Source organism: Amborella trichopoda, chromosome 10, assembly GCF_054954075.1.
Source record: "Amborella trichopoda isolate Santa Cruz 75 chromosome 10, AtrichopodaSantaCruz75HAP2 v2.0, whole genome shotgun sequence".
NCBI lineage: Eukaryota > Viridiplantae > Streptophyta > Magnoliopsida > Amborellales > Amborellaceae > Amborella > Amborella trichopoda.
Genome location: NC_142345.1, coordinates 16,881,019 through 16,901,459, shown reverse-complemented (window position 1 = coordinate 16,901,459; position 20,441 = coordinate 16,881,019). Strand labels below are relative to the sequence as shown.

At 36.2% G+C, this 20,441-nt stretch overlaps 1 long non-coding RNA gene across 16 annotated transcripts; it reads right to left on the bottom strand.

Annotated features, from left to right (window-relative positions):
• Nucleotides 1-6,045: 6,045 nt before the first annotated feature.
• LOC110007673 (uncharacterized) lies at nucleotides 6,046-20,239 on the bottom strand. Of its 16 annotated transcripts, XR_016043181.1 has the most exons (8): nucleotides 20,034-20,187; nucleotides 15,080-16,912; nucleotides 14,812-14,981; nucleotides 12,513-12,622; nucleotides 11,651-11,714; nucleotides 10,133-10,190; nucleotides 6,667-6,755; nucleotides 6,046-6,299 (listed from the first exon to the last, which is right to left on the bottom strand). It is a non-coding gene; the product is annotated as an uncharacterized LOC110007673 (long non-coding RNA). The 16 variants fall into 16 exon arrangements; XR_016043182.1 differs by lacking the exon at nucleotides 12,513-12,622 and having other exon boundaries at nucleotides 7,809-10,190; nucleotides 20,034-20,239; XR_016043180.1 differs by lacking the exon at nucleotides 12,513-12,622 and having other exon boundaries at nucleotides 7,809-10,190; nucleotides 11,643-11,710; nucleotides 20,034-20,239.
• Between the last annotated feature and the right edge of the window lie 202 nt (nucleotides 20,240-20,441).

Sequence of the window (20,441 nt, the reverse complement as noted above, 5' to 3'; positions counted from 1 at the left end):
TGATCCAGAAGAGACTAATCCAGAAGAGACAGACCCAGAAGAGGATGATCCAGAAGAGTTCAGTCAGAGACCATAAAGTCTCCATCAACACTGGTACAAAGACGACAAAAGCAATCATCAATAAACACCAGATTCCAAGCACCGACAAATACGACAAAAAATAGTGACCACGTCATTCCAAGCACCAACGGATACGACAAGAAACAGTGATCACATCACCGACAAAGAACACTGTTCCAGATGCCTTACTGTAGCCATAATATAATATGGACAAAAAATACACTGTACAAAGATGCCCGAAAGCATCCTTTTTCTTTCTATTCTTTCTTTTGTATTTTTATCTTTTGTCTTACCCCTGTGGCGAATCTCTTTACATGCTTTCACTCACCCTTTTTCACTGTGGCGAATCTTCTTTAAGTCTTCTCATTCTTGTCTTCTTCCTCCAGCTCCTTTATTCCTTTCTTAAGGACGAAGCAACCTCCCTCTATAAAAGACCCAACCTTCTTCGTTTCAAGGCAGGGTCTTCTGCTTCTCTCTTACACTCTTCCTCTCATCTTGCTCCCTGAAGGGTCTCAGAGCCTTCAACCTCCTCAAAACCTTCAACCTTCTCAGAACCTTCAACCTTTCCACCTTCTCACCTCAAAACCCTTTTCTCTCTGCAAACCTTTTCTTCTGAGACAACCATCTTCTCGAAGTAATAGTGCAATCAGAGCTATCCTGTCCTTCATAGCTCCAATAACCAGGTTCTATCTTTACCTTTCTCAATTTATTATGTGTGACTGTAATATCAAATCTCTTCCCTCATACTGCCCACATCACTGGAAATTGTTTTCCAGTTATTGTCTGTGCAAACAGTAAGTCTCTCTGTTCTACTACTATACTGTTATTCTGTGATATACTCTCTGAAAACTGTTTTCTCTCTCTCTTCTCTTTAAAATAATTTTTGTTTTCTCTCTCTCTTCTCCGTCATGCTTTTTACTTCTCTGTAACATATCTCGCTATAATATCAGGGTGTAAAAAATTATGTGAAGAGTTTCTGTTAGTCCATTGTAAGATATTTCGCTTTCTACCAGGGTGTAAAGTTTATGATAAATAAAATGTTTGTTTAGTTATATCTTCTGATTATCCGTGATAATGCAATTTAAGATCTTATGTAATGTAGAAATTGGTGAACATAGTTATGCTCAATGGTTTGTAATTGATATTTCTATTATCCCTTTGTTAGGCATAATCCTATTTATCCTTAATTACTATAAGATCCTACAAGAATTAGTTAAATATAAGAGTTTATTATTCACTTATTTATTATAAAAATCAGTGCATACCTTTCCTGCATAAAATCAATATATTCATATAACAAAATCAAAAAGGTTTTAACCTATAAACAAAGATTATGACAGTACTGCAGTATTTGGGTTTTCCTGGTATTTAGGTGTTTTTGGGGGTATTCGTTTTGGTGTGGTCTTGGTGAGATCCATTTGGAAGATATCCCACCATTTTACAGACATGGTCTTTCCTAATCGAGGGATATAGGTATAGTCATTTGTGGTATTGGATGAGATGGTATAATCCCATTTCAAGATTCATGGGATTTGATATAAGGCCATGAAATATAGGTGAGTGTCAACCATATTATCATTATTATTGTATTGCACAAATTGTTCCTGCAGGTTTTTGAAAGCAGGAGGTAGAACCAAAGAAGTTGAGCCCCACACTACGAACCAATTTTAAAACCATGTGGGGAATCTTTCAAAAATAGGCCGCCGGAACTGAAGATACCAGCTGTGTGTGTTGTTTGGATTTTGGTAGTAAAAGAATTTGTGTCAGGCTTCTATATATTCGGCATATTTGAAATATTTGTATGAAAACTCTGGGTTGTGTAATTTCTTTCCCTGTGCGGGATTGTAACCCCACTCATCATAGGGAAGAAGTTTCTTTATTTGAACTTTGGAATAAGCAATGATTCTGGTATTTTGTTGGAAGTAATGGACAACAGAGATGGACCCTGTTTCCATGAGTATGGCTTCATAGTATTCTCTTGTCTTTACCCCATTGGTAGGGTTGAGGTGGTTTAGTAAGTATAAAGGTGCAAGTTTGATAGGATCCATATGAACCTGATGTTCATCTATGGTGATATCCTTTAAGAAGGCTCTTTCAATGTATACAGATCTTGGGATATTTGATGTAGGAGCAGATTTTGATTGAGCTGGTGAGTATGTAGGAGTAGAAGCATGTGCTTCTGGATAAGTAATTTGATGTATTGGGGACTGTGAAGGTGAACGGATATTTAGCAGGGAAGGTTCCCCTTCATAAGGTACTATGTTTCTCATGGGTTGTTTATCCCTGCGAGAAGTGCCACGGGATCCCATGTGTTCAGATGAGGATAAAATATCAGTATGGATTTGGTTTTCGTTGAATAATTGGAGAGCAAGGGATAATGGGGATTCGTCGTTGGCGTCAGTGTAGGCCCCCCTGCAAAAATTCACGGGTTAGAAAATCAGGCAATGAATTAGAAGACCCGGGAAGGTGTTCGATGGAAAAATCAAAGGCGGATAAGATTGCCTGCCATCGAGCAAAGATTTGTTTAGAAACCAAATTTTGAACATCTTTTTGCAAGATATCTTTGGCTGCTTTGCAGTCTGTTCGTATTAAGAAATGTTGATTTAAAATATCACTTTAAAATTTAGTTACACAGTGAACTATTGCTAATAATTCTTTTTTGACCATGGAATAATTAAGTTGAGTAGGATTCCAAGCTTTGGAAGTATAACGAAGTAATTGTTCTGTGGAATCAATTTGTTGTTTTAGAATTCCACCGAGACCTTTATCGGATGCATCACATTCAATGATTTTGAAAGCAGTTGGATGGGGAAGGGAGAGACATTCTAGTGTCTTTACCTTTCTTTTGATTACCTGTACTGCTCGAGTATGAATATCTGTCCATGGTGGAGGATTCTTTTTGAGTCTATCATATAAAGGCTTATAATCTAATGCAAGGTTAGGATAAAAATCACTAACATAGTTCAAACAACCTAAGAATCTTTGAAGTTCTTTTTTATCAAGTATTTGATCAGGGAACTTATCAGTAAATTGTATCAATCTATCTATGGGAATAATAGTTCCATGATGGATCATATGTCTAAGAAATCTTATATTGGTTTTGAATAGTGTTATCTGTTTGGCTGAAACAACTAATCCAGCATTCCTTACTGCATGTATAAATGTATGAATGTGTTTGATATGTTGATCTATTGATTCCGAGAAGATTAGTACATCATTAATATATACTATCATAAAATGATGATAAGCATTAAACACATCATTCATTATTTTTTGGAATTCTGATGGAGCATTTTTCAAGCCAAATGGCATAACATTCCATTCGTATTGTCCAAATGGAACATTGAATGCAGTTTTGTATTTATCTTGTTCTTGGATTTGGATTTGCCAGTAACCAGATTTCATATCAAATTTTGAAAAGACACCTATACTTATATATATATATATATATATATATATATATATATATATATATATATATATATATATATATATATATGGGATAATCTAGACTTCACAACCTTTCAAATTACAAAGGTTAAAGATAGAGAGAGTTGTGAAGGGTGGATTTACTAATTTTGTAGAAAAAAGTAACAAATCTATATAAAGCTATATTGGAATTGTTATTATTTACTAACAGACATCTGTGATCGTCAGATCGGCCCAGATTCAATATAGGTCATTGCTCATTTTTTCTTGTGAGTCCACTGGCTGACCGCTAGAGTAAATGCCAATAGCTCAGATTGAATCTGGGTCGATCTGACGATCACAACCTCTTTTCGTGTTTGAATTTTAATTTGCTTTCTATAAATCCAAATCAATTGAAATTTCAGGTATAAGTTCTTCTTATCAAGACTCACCTAATAAATAAATAAAAAAAATATTCCACAAAAATAAATTGACCAAAATTCCCCCAAAACTTTATAGGAGGTATTTTGGTTAATATTTTTCATGTAAAATATTTATTTAATATTTTTTGAAGATTCACCTATTTTTTATGTACACACACTCCAAATTTCAGAACATTCCGATTTGTAGAAAAAACAATTAAAATTTAAACACTACCGGACATCTAGGATCGACAGATTGGCCCAAATTCAATCTAAATCGTTGGCGTTTAATGTAGTAGTATGCCATTGGGCTGGCAGGATCTTTTCCCATATATCTATATATATATATAGGATGTAGTTTGTATAGAGCCTGGGCTCTAAACAATCAAATTAGAGCCTACTTTCAAATAGTATCGAGACATGTGGTTTCAATATTGAAAATCTTTGTGATAGTTTTAAATGTCTTTCCATCTTTATTTATAAAGTTTAATGCTTCAGAAATAGTGTAAATCGAAAGGTCTATGAAAACTTGAAACTCTTGAAAATTGACTGTCCAAAAATTTGTTATCAAATTCATTATTTTTAAAACTTGAAATCTATTTTTTTCTCATGTCATTACATCTTGATGTCGAGATGATCAATTTAAGCATCAAAACAACCTCTTCTAGTGAAATATTTGTAGTAAGCTCTAATTTGATTATTTAGAGCCCCTGCTCTATGTAAACATTTTTCATATATATATATATATATATATATATATACTTGTGTAACATACCCCAAGCCATTTAATTAGGCATCTAATTGTTTGGAGTAATTGGCTGATTGTGACCTTCTTGAAACAAAGAAAAATAGTCTCAAAATATACCATTTCAAATAGAAAAGCCATAACCCGGCCAATGTACAACATGAAGACCATGTTGGGCCCGCCCTGCTTATTTACACCCCGAGGGCTATGTTGCCAAGATGCCTATGTTTGAGTGAGAGAGATAGAGAGAATGTGTGTTTGTAGCCAACATGCCTTTGCTTCCACAATGAGAGATAAAGATGTGAGGAATGGGTGAGTTATGAGAAGCGCAGTGAGAGAAAAACTAATGTGTGGATAGACTTGTGTTGTTTATTGAGAGGACGGTTTACGTGGGTGAGATTTGAATGTGTAGTGATTGGGAGACATGTACATACATTTGTAGTGAGAGAAAGTTGACATTGTGTAGTGAGAGAAAATTGAGTAAGTGCAGACGATAATGAGATCTGAATTTTAGTAAAAGAGAGAATGTAGAAAAAGGAGAAGATTGTGTTTGTAGTTGAAACCTTTAGAGAGTGGAGCCCTACAAGAGCAAGAATGAAGCCACAACAAAGCTAAAAGCGCAAGAGAGGGAATGGGACATATCCATTTGAATGCCTTTTGGTCGTCCCCATTGAGAGAGAGTAAAGGGGCAGTTGATGGTTTTTTATGGGAAAATAAACTAGAAGACCACACTTGTATTTAGTATATGAATGTCGCAATCAAACTTGATCATTGCATGTGAAAGTGGATGGCTGAGTTTGTTCTATTGACTAGGCCAAAACAAAGTTTAACCAAACTTTATGACATACAAAACATGTTATATTATACGTTTGATGGTAATAGGTAAGTCTAATGGTCATAAGTGATTGTAATCTCCTTGCACCACCAAAAAAATAAAAAAACCATATATTAAAGATAAATGATCTTACATCAACAAAATGTAAAGTCTTAAAAATAATCATAGCATTAACCAAGGGCAAGGGAGTCAATGCTCTCACGGGGAATGAAATCTTTTTTAGCATTATAAAATAATGGTAGAACATCTTTAAATTTATTATGTTAAATTTCCATATAACAATTCTATAAATAATAATATAACATTCCATAGGTTCCTTATTTCCCATTTGATATATGGGCACAAATTGTTATGTATTGGATCAAACCCACCCTACCCTAATATAGCTTTATATGGAATTCTACACTATAGGATTAGTTATATTATTTCAAAGAGAGCACGATTGCTACTAACCATTACATATCAAATTGGATGGCTTGGGGTGTACGAAAAATTTTGAGGATTTTTTTTTTTTTTTTTTGAAGCTTGAGCCTAATGAATAACACACTAACAACCACCCGATTCAAAATCTGATGGACGAGAGTGATTGCGACCTTGTTTTATTAAAAAAAAATAGTCTCTTTTGTATACTTTCCAAATCAAATACCTTAGCCAGTCATTTTTCATTTGTTTTTCTTTTCTATTTTCCTTCTATCATAGCCTTAGTAGGTTTTCCATTGATAGACACTTCCACATACATAAGCTCTCGCGTAATTTCTTATGGGTGGGGCTTCTGGTAATGGGAAATTGCTTGATAGGCAGGCTACAAGAACAGCACCATCACCTGTACCTGTAGAGAAAGAAATGAACCAGATATTATTTTTTTTATTTTGGAACGTAAAAAAGAACCAGACATGAAACCATGGAAGACTGGAAGCAGAATAAACATATATTTCTCTGCCTACTAGAAATGTATATTTCTTTGCCTGAAAGCAGGATAAATATATCAAGACAATATCCACATGAAAATACAATGTGATTCAACTTAAGACAAGGCCAGAACAAGAAACCCTTGTACTTGTTTTTGAGAGTATCCTAACCTGGTCCTGTGTTAAAAAGAAATGATGTTCCGCTGAACAATCATAAAGGATGTCACTGTTTTGCTACTATGATTATTACTCCCAGATAATCTTGATTGTAAGGTTATAAACCCATACCTTGATTGTAGTCAGCAACATGTTTCTCACGTGAAGTATCTCCCGGTCAGTTTCTACACAAAAACCTGATTGTGTGGTTATTGCTGCCACTGCATTATATCAAATGACTATTAATTACGTTGTCGTTATGTAATAGAGCTTCAAGCAAGGATAGTTAAAGCTTCTTACCACAGGAAGTTAACAATTAACCACAAAATATGTCAGAGGGGAAAATGCACAATGCTCAGTGATTATCGAATATGGTTCCGCATTGGCTCACTAGAATTAACTGACAAGGTCAACAAACTCACAAAGAGTTCAGAGATTCCCATAAATACAATCATTAAGCATTCCTTATTTTTTAATATTAACTTGGGACCTGGTGAGAATCAAACTCTAGATGCCATGTTATGCCACTCAACCACCACCCTGACCACTTCTGCTTAGAGCATGTTCTCAGCTATTAGACATTTCTTTTTAACTATATAGTCATTCTACGTTTTAAGCTATTAGACATTTCTTTTTAACTATATAGTCATTATACGTTTTAAACAGGAAGTGCAAGAATCCATCAGACCAATAAATTATTCAAAATTTCAAATATTCTCCTGAACAAAAAGGAAATCCATTTTAATATAACTATAAAGAAGCATATTGTGACCACTCTGCTTTAGAACCTGTTCTCAGCTATTTTGATCACTTCGCATTAGAGCTTGTTCTCAAACTGTTCTACTTAAATCCATTTTGATTTTAAGTATAAAGAAGCAGATTGTGACCACTCTGTTTTAGAGCTTGTTCTCAGCTATTAGACATTTCTTTTGAACTATATAGCCATTCCATTTTTTAGACGGGAAGTGCAAAATTCTCATCAAACCAATAAATTATTCAAAATTTCAAATGTTCTATTGAACAGAAAGGAAACCCATTTGGTTTAGGTATAAAGAAGAAGATTTAACAGCAAATATGCCCTATTCATGTCAGATTGGCTTGGTGAGAACCAAAGTATGGAAATTTGACGAAGTATCAAAGGAATCTAAATTGTTTTCCATCAAAAATACATCATTGATTATAATTGTGGAAAACATCAAAACTCCCAATGCAAACAAAGTTAAAGATGGTGAAGCACACTTAGCTTAACTACCCAGAACAAGATCAGTGATCACCTGCAAAGGATATAGCCAATAGGATGCCAGGGAAGGTCCCACACATTGTTTTCATGTGCATTATTCACTTCATCATGAGGTTTTTCATGCCCATCCATTGGCTAGTAGCAGCAATTCCACAAGATGAGGTATAAACAAATTGGAACCATAACAACAAAAAACAAAATGCCATTATAAATACTGTGATGAAAGAAAAATTACTCTTATTTTCGTTTCTTATGTAATATTTTAATTTTAATTTTAGGGTATACTTGTAGGGCTTTTAAGTTTTTTGGGGATTCTAGGGTTTTGTTTTTGTATTTTTAGGATTCTAGGAGTTCTTTAGAAAAGTAGTTAGACTACTTATGGAATAATTGTTTTATTAGGTAAGAAATATTATTACGAATTTTGATTTAAGATATGATGATTTGCCAATCTTGTTTTGGTGAAGGGAGCCGAGGGAACACAACGACAAAGATCATCGCACGTGAAAAGAACAGCACCTAAGGCACGCCAGACGAGTAAGGAAGCGGAGTAGTCTTCGCGAGAGATCAAGCTATTCATAGTTTTCGCGAGAGATCCTAGAGATGTAAAAGACGCAGGTGGAGGTCTAGATCACGTGACTTTGTAAAGAGGAAAACAACAAAGAAAAAAAAGCTTTTGTTCCCTAGTTAGGTTATTGGGGAGGAAACCTTAGTTCCCTTCAATTAGTGCTTGTGCTTTGCGTGGAAACTTTTAATTTGTTTTTTTTTCATAAATATCCATATCAATTGGCATTAGAACACATGATTCTTGAGTAGAATGGGTGGAAATCTTCGGTCAAGTCTAGAGTTTGTTAATTTCATTTAGCCCATGTTTAGTAATTTCAGCCTAGAAATTGCCAAATTCAGCTTAGAGTTTGCTGACTTTTGTCCCTAGGATTTGTGATTTCGATGAACCTATGACAGAAAGAAGGGATCGTGGAAGGAGAGCTCCCGTAAACCTACCCTGACATTCCAAAGATGAAGAGATTAAGGATCTCAAGAGGCAAGTTCAGCAGCTTGCACAACAACTCATGGCTATCAATCATGGGGAAGACGATGAATTTTCTGCAAAAAAGATGTAAAGTACAAGCCCATGCTCTGCACGAGGAGTCGAGTAAAGAGGAAAGTAATGGACGACCTAGACGTGGGGGACATGACTTTAGGGTCTTCAAATTGAAGGTGGACATTCATGATTTTAACCACATTGTCTCCAAAATCAATGGGCTGTATATTGGGATTCTCAATCAATCTTTGAGCTTGCTCAGTTGAAGAACAATATCTTGTAGAAAATTTAATATACGACAATGAACAATATTTCGTGGTTGAGCCAATATTTGAGAAAGAAAACTATGAAGTCCAAGGCGAATCAATAGATGAAGTTGTTGGTTGGACAATCGAATCCAGCCGTCATCTCAAAGATGACCATGCGATATGTTCTAGGGCTGAACTTAAACCATTTCAACAAGTTTATGTGGCTGGACAGACTCTCTCGACATACAATGACACTCTCCTCGAGGTGTTTTCAAAATGTGCTAGTCTATTGATTTCGAAGCCCCAATCTCAATGCATAATCTCAAAACATAATATTGAGTTTGAAGAAGGTTTTGGAACTAATGCAAAGCCTACTTCAAAACTTGATGATGAATTTTCTCCAATTAGGGGAGTCTGATGTAGGACCAAATTATTCTAATTTTCATTTTTTATGTAATTTTCAACGATGCATATTTTAATTTGTTTCTAGGGTTATTTTCAGTGTTTTTAAGTTTTTTTGGGATTCTAGGGTTTTCTATATTTTTTGGATTTTAGGAGTTGTTCTATGGCCAGGAATTTAGCCCCTCAGATGAAGTCAATACAGTGCTTGCGGTGAAAAAAGAATTGAGAGAAACGTAAATATTATCAATGATAACATCAACAATAGAGTTGTAGATATCATATCAGATACAAATAAATTCTTGTACACATCACAAACTTGAAACTCTTCACTGATTGGGTTACAGGCACCATCAAACAGAATAAATAGATATACATAAATATTTAGGCAGAAGAAGCCATAGACAAGAGTTCAAAGCATGGACAGATATAATAAAAAAAAGGAAGCAACTACCACGCATACCAATTGAGTCCACAATTAGCACACAACCAAATCAATTTGTTACTTGTTAGTTGTTACAAAGTAAAACCAAATAACCTGTAAGTAAACAATAAAAAAAAGAGTCCAGATGGATTACTTAAAAGTGCAAAACTATAGTGGCCATTGGGGATGCTTCTATTATGTATAAAATAATAAATTAGAAAAGAATAAGCTACAAACAAATTACCAACCAGTTACATCCTTGCGATGTCCACAATAAGGTTCAAGCTCCTTCACAGTATCATAAAACTGAAAATATGATAAAGGTTGAAATGGTGAGTAGAGTCGAGATAGTAACACTGGGGAATAAGTTAATGGACTATTATTATACACTGTTACGGAAAAGAATGCCAGACAAACAATTATGCATGCATCAACAAGCCTTTAAAAAATTATGCATGCATCACGGAGTCAACGAACATCTATGCGTGCTTGTATAGGTAAACGTAGAATCAACACAATAGCATTTGGTGAACTCAAACAAAAGCATATTAATTTGCACTATGAGCCTTCATGCGGACATTCTCAAAAGATGAAAAAAAAATTAAAAATAACTCATCCCAAAGATTTGCTGAAGTAACAAAAAAGCAAGAGATCCTCCCAGCAGGTATATTAAATAAACTCTCTTTACAGCAAAATATTATCATCACCAAATGAAAGAAAAGGCTATATAAGATCAAAATGCCCCTCATGATCATCAGGATAACCATGATTTGCTAACTTGCCACCACATCATTAGCCGGGCCATGTGCAAAGACAAATATCCAGCAATCAACCACGAAATATCCTTCATACCATAAAATAATAATGCTAAATATAATGGGAGTAGGGAGCCCATTCATCTCCCATCAAATGACATGGATAACATTCCCTATATAAAAAGCAATCCTAAGAGGCGTCATACAAAAATGCATGACTGCATGGTCTCCAAGGCCCGTGTCCTTGAGAAAGCAGTGAACCCAAAGTTGATCATTAGCACTATAATTATAAGGCCACTTTCATCCCTGAACACTCCAAGTTCCCAACCTTACTTCCTTAAACTAAAAGAAACATGATTTGTAGAAAACATGTTGAGCACCAGTCTCAACACAAAAGACCTATTAGTACATCTGTTTCGATCTTAGTACAATAATATTGAGATGGAAAGTGCAAACTATAATACGAGATCATGAAGCAATGGTTTCATCAAGAACAAGAAGATAAGCTCACAGCTAAAAGAACACATTAATTCAAAGTAGACCATAGATAGCCATCGAAATTGCCAGATCTCGGGCAACCACCAGATTACTTAAGACAGCCATATTCAAGATGCAACATTAGGAAAGAAAGGTAAAATAATGAACTCACGGAAGCCTGCATAGAAGATGTTGACTTTAATGATCTGATCTTTTGAAGAAGTGAGCACCAAATTACAATTTTGATTCCATTTGACAAAAAACACCCAATTCTTTTGACCATGTCTACACATTTATAAATTATTATATTTAAATGGAAGTGAATCATTAAATTTTCATGGAAGCAAATCTCGTCTTTCAGTGAAAGTGTGTTCCAACTCAGAACGAACAAATTCGTTCCCTAATTTTGCATCCCAAAGTTTCACAAGGCTTTCCTTGCCACCTATAACCGTTTCGGTACATAAAACATCATAACAGCACTGCATAGCAATGAAGCAAAGTGCAGGATATGTAACACAATTCTTACATCCGAACCTGAAACGAGCAAACATTTTGTAGGGTGCCAGTCAACACTCTTTACATCCCATAGGTGACCTGTCTGAGTTTAAACACAAAAAAGAATCTCAGGTTATCCCTTGTTTGCAGTAATTGCATGTATCATCCCTTTAACATGATAAAACTAATAAAATGTATCATCCAAGGCCTGCATCTTCCAGTTCAAAGCAACAGGTGCAGTTATCAAAGAACTTCTTAGCAAGGGTGTAAACATATTTCTAGATTAGGTTTCAGAAGAACATTTGGAACAAGGAGAAAGTGTATGATGGCTTGAGGAGAACGAAGAAGATAAGGAACGACAAACAGAAAGAAGGAAAATGAGGATCAAACAAGAAATTGAGTAAATGTATTAATGAAATAAAAAATACTACGACAGAAAAAATAAGAAATAATTATGGCAGACGTAAAAAACATAGTTTAGTGCATGCACAATAAATCTAATATGAAGTACAATCGAGAATAAAATCCAATAGTGATCTTACACTCACCAAGAAAAGAATATTAGCTCAACAGGAGTTTCAACAGATAAATAATCGCATATAACCAAGCAATGAGCAATAAGAAAACTAAACAACAGAAGTGTCAAAAGAATAAATGATATAAACAAGATAAATAATCTAAAGGGCAACTCTAAAGAAATCAAGATGTAGTTTTGAATTGGAGGAGAGATGTTCTCCAAACCCCATCGCATGCATCTTTTCTAGTGTGGCCAAAAAAGAATTCCAATAGATAAATAATTGCATATAACTACGTAATGAGCCATAAAAAGAACTAACAACCAGATGCGAAGTAACCATATGCTAATAGATTCTCACGGAGGAGTATGGGTAGAGTTTAATACATCGTTGGAGGCTTTTGGTTATTTCACAAGGATAAGGGCCTGAGTCCGTAAGGTGAAGCCCCAAGGAGATAACGAAGATGTGCAGACTTAAATAATATATTAAGAGGTACCTACAAGAAAGACAATACGGGAAGGACCGGATCAGCAGTTAAGAAGGAAGGCCAGTGAAGCATTTGTGCGCTCACAAAAGTGCTGGGGTAGTTGTATCAGAATAAGGTATGCTTAAACTTGCAATCCAACCAATGTTCTCCATGAATGGATATAATTTTAGCTTCGATACTAGAGAAGCAGAGTAGGAAATTGATGGAGCCCATTACAAAGGCATATTAGTTAGTTGATTGCGCTCAATAAAAGTGTCTTATTGAACTACATAGTCCAGGGGATCAAGTACATCCAGTGGTCTCAATTGTATTATTTGCCACAATCCCTTTATTATTTTATCGATTATCATATATAACACCACTGTTAAGCGTTGGATATGAGAAACCAAATATGACAGAGTATATAGGATAGATACCCAACACAGAGAAGTAGAGTCCAGTTACACACACACACACAGGAATCCCCAAATGGGATATCCATAGCACATGATAACAAGAATCTAATATTTACATGAAAATAATCAATTTGTCTGTACGTTTTGGCAGGTTTAACAATGAGTATGCCAAAGACCTCATTGGTAATGCACGTTTTGTTTCTATTAATTTGACCATTTTTTTAGCTTTTCTTTGTTTTTTTGCTCTTTACTTTTTTCTATAGAGTTCTTCAATTAGACTACCTTGTCCTCTAGATTTATCTTTGAAAGCTTCAGACTTCAGAGTTCCAGGAGTTGATTTTAGTTCATCAGAAGCCTGATCTATTTGTATATTGATGCTCTTACTATATCAGCTTCAACAATGAATATAATCTCATTAACAATGAAAGTTTTCTCTACCAAAAGGCTACTGCATTAGTTCATATTATTTTTCAAATTTTACTAAAAATTCCTTTGATTTGAACATTTTTCCATAGTTTATTGATCTTGGTACATGCCATGCTTTGCACGGCGCTGTACGAGTATGTTAAACACGGAAAATACAGGCCCCTACCCATTTTTAGAAATAATTAGCATTTTTCGAATGCGTTAGTGGGAATAAAAACCTAAACCAATAGCTGAGGAGGCTCAACTGGAGTTACAACCACAACCTCAACCCCATTCCCAAAATTTAGTACGTTAAACACAGAAAATTACAGGTTCTCCAAAGCCATCTCGATAAGTAAGGCGTAATTTCCAGCTCCGCTCTTCTTGGCATCGAGCAAAGTCCCATACTTTAATAGTATCATCAATAGAGCAAGAGCAAAATTTCAGGACCATCCTTGAGAAACTGTGAAAAAGAATAAGTCCATATATTGCCCATGGATGATTAATAAATACATGTCTGCTTGCAACTAAAAGTTAAACGATCAAAAGTTAAAAAAAAAAAAAATTCTGAGAGTCACAAACACGTGCCTCAAGTCACGAACGTACTCTTTGTGTGCAGATTTATTAGCCTTCACATTATTCATGTCAGATAACATAGAAGTAAGAACTATACAGAGACAGGGTATCTCTTCAAAAAACAAGGAACAGAGTGGAGAGAGAGAGATCATCCATCAACAACCAGTATGCATGAATACACATAGAAACGAAGTAGAAATAGGGAACCCATCAAAACAAAAAAAAATAACAAACCGAGAGAGAGAAAGAGAGAGATATAGAGAGAGAGAGACAGATCACCAATCAACAACCAGTATGCAATAATACACATAGAACCATAGCAGAAACAGGGGACCATAGAAACAAAAACAAAAAAAGAACAGAGAGCAAGAGAGAGAGAGAGAGAGAGAGAGAGAGAGAGAGAAAGAGAAAAAGAGAGAGTAGCCATAAGAGCTAGGAGCTAGGTAAAAACTGGACTGCAATCCATGCCAAGTGTATCGACTAGGAGCCCCATGGATGATGGTCAAGAGTTCGGGACTCAGGTAGGAGCAGTTGCACCAGTCGCACCTCCACATCCACATCATGCCAACGGTTCCAAACCATGTTACCATTAAAGTAAGAGAAGGTAAAGCAACTGATACTTTGAACCATTGTCATAAGGAACAAAAGCAAAAAATGCTTAAATGCTTAACAAAAGTAATTAAAATCTCAAGATCACAACATTTCAGCCATTGTCATAAGGGATAAAATCAATAGGTATTGAACATGATTACCAAAAATATATACACCATACGTAAATACTGCATAAGCTTGAAAAATTGGGGGTAAATTGTGATAGTTTACCTGTTTAAGATGACCCCCGGACAATATATATTGATGAATTGACTTGACTCGACTCTGATGGCATCACTGTCTCATGCTAAAGTAAGACCCACAACCCAGATGTGGTCTAAGCCTGCCACCAGCTCATTCATGACTCTTGGCCATCTCCAAAACTGAATCTTGATGGAGTCCTGTCCAAAAGTTCATAACTTGATTCAATGTTTCAAGATCTATGAGATGTTTCTCTGAAAAGGAATGTACAAATTCTGGCTTCTGACTAGATTCTCACCGCATATCTGTCGTTCATCGGCCATCTTTTGGAGGTACCTCGCATGTTCCTCGATTTGTAACTGCAGTTTCCTTTGCAACTCGTTTCCTATAGACATCCAATTGGAAACATCTGTGTGTGTGTGTTTTTATTTGGTGAGTGGGAAGAGAAGTTCTCTGAAATCTAAATTCTAAATATTTTGGAAGTAAGAGCAGGTGGTTCTTGTGTTGATGAGACCAGCACCAATGTGGTAGTAGTATAGAATTCATAATTTCATATAAAAACAGAAGAACGATAGAGAGAGAAATTTAGTACAAGGAGAGTTGAAGGCCGGGCCAAAATCGAAAGCAAATTTAATGGGCCTCTGACACAAACAGACCAGGTGCCACATTACCGTTCCTCGAACAGATTGCCATATAAATGCACAAAACTTTGTATCAAGTGTAGCTTTGCCTCTAACATTTCAAGGGGACATTATAGATAAACAGCAAGAGAAGTTAGCATGTCAATATGATAACCCACTCAAAGTTTTAGAGGTCAAATTCAAATCATAAATGACCATTTCCAGGATGGTGGCAATCTAGGACATGGTTTTCACCAGGTGCTTAATAAACATCAGCTATGACCATTCAAATTCACATCCCAGCATCATCCCAAGTGGGAAACACCACAGTGGAGGTTAAATTCAGTTAAGCATCCATATTTAGTGACACTCCGATGTTGTTTTCCACATTCAAGAAGCCTATAAAGGATGCCTATATCACACAGAAACTGAACACATCAAAAGCATGAAATTTAAAAAAAGCAAGTAAACACTGGAAGCCACAACAATGTCAAAAATCACCTAAGAAACAGTGTCAGGTATGCGTTATACTAGAGCGAGAGAGAGAGAGAGAAAGAGAGATCAGCATAGAAAATTGCACCGGCAACCAAGAGAGGGAAGGGCTTCACTCTACCGTCTGAGTTGAACTACGATGGAAGAAAGCAAGGGCTGGGACAGCTTGAGAGAGCGCCATTACCACGACTCGACCTATGAACACTAGCTCTTGCACCACCCAACCGATTTTCTTCAATGGAGCTCTCTCTCTCTCTCTCTCTCTCTCTCTCTCTCTCTCTCGCACCACCCTGCTGATTTTTTCAATGGAGCTCTTGCATAGCTCGAAACATATAAATATAGCATCAATCTAAAACAAAGATTGTCCCACAAATTTTGCTAGCCTATAGATTTCAAAATAGGATGAAGTAAGCAGCAAAAGCTTAATTTCAATTTTGTCACCACAAATATATGGCATGGGCTCCACTGGATGCAAATTATATGAAAGACATCACACTCCTAAAGGCACAAACAGAATGCCCAAAATAGAAAACAGGTCATACAATTATCAAACAAGGATAAAGTATAATTTGCTTGCAAACCTTGGTCCATTTTTGCTGAATACCATCATGTAAGAAACAAATAAAAAAGCTCTAAACAATTTTCCTTGTTTACAATTCCAATTATACTCAATTTCAGAACATTGTATTTCAGTAGATTGCAAAATGTAGAGACAAACCACATTACACATTAATTTTTTTTTTTTTTTTTTCAGAAAGTTAACTGTTACATTGAATAAACAAAGAAGTAAGTCAAAAAAGACTCCAATACTGTGAAAACATTGAGTTGGCTCCGCAAGGGTTTATATAACACCCTATTTACAACATGTATGTGAGTAGTGAACAAAAAGGAGAGAAAGCCTCATCAGCTAGCTTAGAGGTAGTCCAGGACAGTTTGTGAAGTCGGCTCCGTCATTTGTCATGAGATCTGCGAACGCGTTGGGCGTCCTAAATGTATGCCTCCATGAGACGCTGATACCCCTGCAAGTGAACAACAGAGAGAAAATAAAAAAATAATTCTTATTAAAATTCATAATGGCACCGATTACAAGGAAAAAATTGTTAAGAAATAACTAACATTAAATTTTCTAACTAAAAAAAAATTACAAAAGAATATTAATTTAATAGAAAAACAAAAACTCAATAACCATAGGATGAATGGGGAGAGTAGGGAGATGGAGAGAGGGGAGAATACGAGAGAGAGGGAGATGGAGAATTGGAGCCTGTAGACTCCATGTCAAAGTACTGTGGGGAAGAGGGACAGTATTGGGGAGAGGGTGAGGGAGAATTGGAGCCTATAGACTCCAAGTCAAAGTACGACAGTATTGCGAAGAAGAGGGAGTGTATTTTGGGGGAAGGGGGAGAGTATTGGGGAGAAGAGGAAGAGTATTGAGGAGAGTATTGGGGAGAAGAGGGAGAGTATTGTGGAGAGTTGGGGGAAGAGAGAGAGTACTAGGGAAAAGAGGGAGAGTATTGAGGAGAGTTGAGGGACGAGGGAGAGTATTGGAGTGGAGGAAAAGTATTGGGGAGAAGAGGGAGAGTATTCTGGAGAGTAGGGGGAAGAGGGAAAGTATTCGGGAGAAGAGGGAGAGTATTCTGGAGAGTTGGGGGAAGAGGGAGAGTATTGGGGAGAAGAGGGGGAGTATTCTGAAGAGTTGGGGGAAAAGGGAGAGTATTCGAGAGAGTTGGGGGAAGAGAGAGAGTACTGGGGAGAAGAGGGAAAGTGTTGGGGAGAAGAGGGAGAGTATTCTGGAGAGTTGGGGGAAGAAGGAAACTATTGGGGAAAAGCGGGAAAGCATTGGGGAGAAGAGGGAGAGTATTATGGAGAGTTGGGGGAAGAGGGAGAATATTGGGGAGAAGAGGGAAAGAATTGGGGAGAAGAGGGGAAGTATTCTGGAGAGTTGAGGGAAGAGGGAGAGCATTGGAGAGAAGAGGGAGAGTATTGAGGAGAGTTGGGGGAAGAGGGAGACTATTGGGGAGAAGAGGGAAAGTATTGGGGAGAAGAGGGAGAATATTGGGGAGAAGAGGGAGAGTATTCTAGAGAGTTGGGGGAAGACGAAAAGTATTGGGGAGAGAGGGAATGTATTGGGGAGAAGAGGGAGAGTATTATGGAGAGTTGGGGGAAGAGAGAGAGTATTGGGCAGAAGAGGAAGAGTATTCTGGAGAGTTGGGGGAAGAGGGAGAGTATTGGGGAGAAGAGGTAGAGTATTCTAGAGAGTTGGGAGAAGAGGGAGAGTATTGGGGAGAAGAAGGAGAGTATTCTGGAGAGTTGGGGGAAGAGGGAAAGTATTGGAGAGAAGAGGGAAAGTATTGGGGAGAAGAGGGAGAGTATTCTGGAGAGTTGGGGGAAGAGGGAGAGTATTGGGGAGAAGAGGGAAAGTATTGGGAAGAAGAGGGAAAGTATTGGGGAGAAGAAGGAGAGTATTCTGGAGAGTTGGGGGAAGAGGGAGAGTATTGGGGAGAAGACGGAAAGTATTGAGGAGAAGAGGGAGAGTATTCTGGAGAGTTGGGGTAAGCGGGAAAGTATTGGGGAGAAGAGGGAAAGCATTGGGGAGAAGAGGGAGAGTATTCTGGAGAGTTGGGGGAAGAGGGCGAGTATTGGGGAGAAGAGGGAAAGTATTCGGGAGAAGAGAGAGAGTATTCTGAAGAGTTGGGAGAAGAGGGAAAGTATTGGGGAGAAGAGGGAGAGTATTGGGGAGAAGAGGGAGAGTATTCTGGACAGTTGGGGGAATAGGTAGAGTATTGAGGAGAAGAGGGAGAGTATTTTGGAGAGTTAGTAGAAAGAGAGTACTGGGGAGAAGGAGGGGAAGAGGGACAGTGAGAAGGAGGGGTAGAGGGAGAGTAGTGTGGAGAGTTTGGGGAAGAGGGAGAGTATTGGAGAGAAGAGGGAAAGTATTGGGGAGAATAGGGAAAGTATTCGGAAGAGTTGGGGAAAGAGGAAGAGTATTGGGGAGAAGAGGGAGAGTCTTCTGGAGAGTTAGGAAAAAGAGAGTACTAGGGGGAAGGAGGGGAAGAGGGAGAGTAATGTGGAGAGTTTGGGGAAGGAGGGGAAGAGGGAGAGTAATGTGCAGAGTTTGGGGAAGAGGGAGAGTAGTGTGGAGAGTTTAGGGAAGATGGGATTTCAGAGGACTTTATAATGAAAAGAATAAATCAAAGTTAAATTAAACAGATTGAGGTCTAAGAAATTAAATAATTAATAAAATAGTAACATAAGGAAAATTTGGAAAATATAGAAAAATTAGGAAATACTAGAAACAAATATAACTCTTGAAAAAATAAATAAATACTCATTAACAGTATTTGTAAATAACACATAAATACTCATTAATAATATAATAACTCAATTTCAATTTTTCTTTATTTTCTTATTTTTTCTGATTTTATTTAGGAATCGCATTTAAGCCATTGAAAATTACAACATTAAAAGCTAAAACTATATTAGTATATAAAAGAAAACCGAAGAATAGAAAGTTTTTCTCGATTTTTTCCTTTGTTTTATTTCCGTTTTTTCTTTTTAAATTTTATTTTATTTTTTCTGTTTTCTAAGATTTTCTAATTTCTCTCTTCTGCATTTTCGATTTCCCATTCCAAAAATTGAAAACAGAAAAGTAGAAAAACAAAAAAAATGCCCCATATGTATTTCACTTTGTTTTTTCGCATTTTCATTTTTCTGCTGGTTTATTAATGTCCTTTACAAAACATAAACTAAAACAGATATTGCAATTTCAATTTTCTCCTTATTTCATTGTTTGGATTTTATTTAGGATTCATCGTCTAAGCCCTTATAAATTTCAATATCAAATGTTAAAACTAATATATTAAAAAAAACCAAAAAGATAGGGTTTGTTCAAATTTTTATATTTGAGTGTAGTAATTTGAGGGGTTTTACAAATTGTAAAACCCTTCTTTAATAACCTAAAATTGAAACCCAAAAGAAAAAAAAAAAAAAAAACAATACAAAACTATAAAACCCTAATTCTTGACCTAAACCGAAATTGGAAACAAATGTCTCCTTATTTTCCTATTTTCTAAACCTAAAGCACTAAATATTAAATACTACTGAATATTAGATACAAAAAATCAAAATAAATAAAAGACTCACCTGTGACTGTTGAAGCTGCCGCCCGGAACTAGCAGAAACTTGCCGGAGGAGCTTCTGGCTTTCGAGTTTTGAATCTTGAGAAAAGAGACAGAGGAACGATGAAACCTCCTTTTAACCCTCTTATTTAAATAGAAAAGTTTTCCATTACTTAAAGGTGAAAAAGTATTATAGTCGCTTCGGAGTATACTGTGTATCTACTCCTTCAATTAAAAATTAGCTTTAGTACCTCAGAGTTTGGAATATAACCTCATCAACCTATAGATTAACCACATTCCTAATGATCCCTACAACCACTTGAAAAAAAGTACCATCTCAAGATTGAATGTGAACCATCCAATTTTTAAAAGGGGAGATCTAAATGTTAAAAACTCAAATTTTAATTTTTTATTTTTTTGAGAGTACTCATCC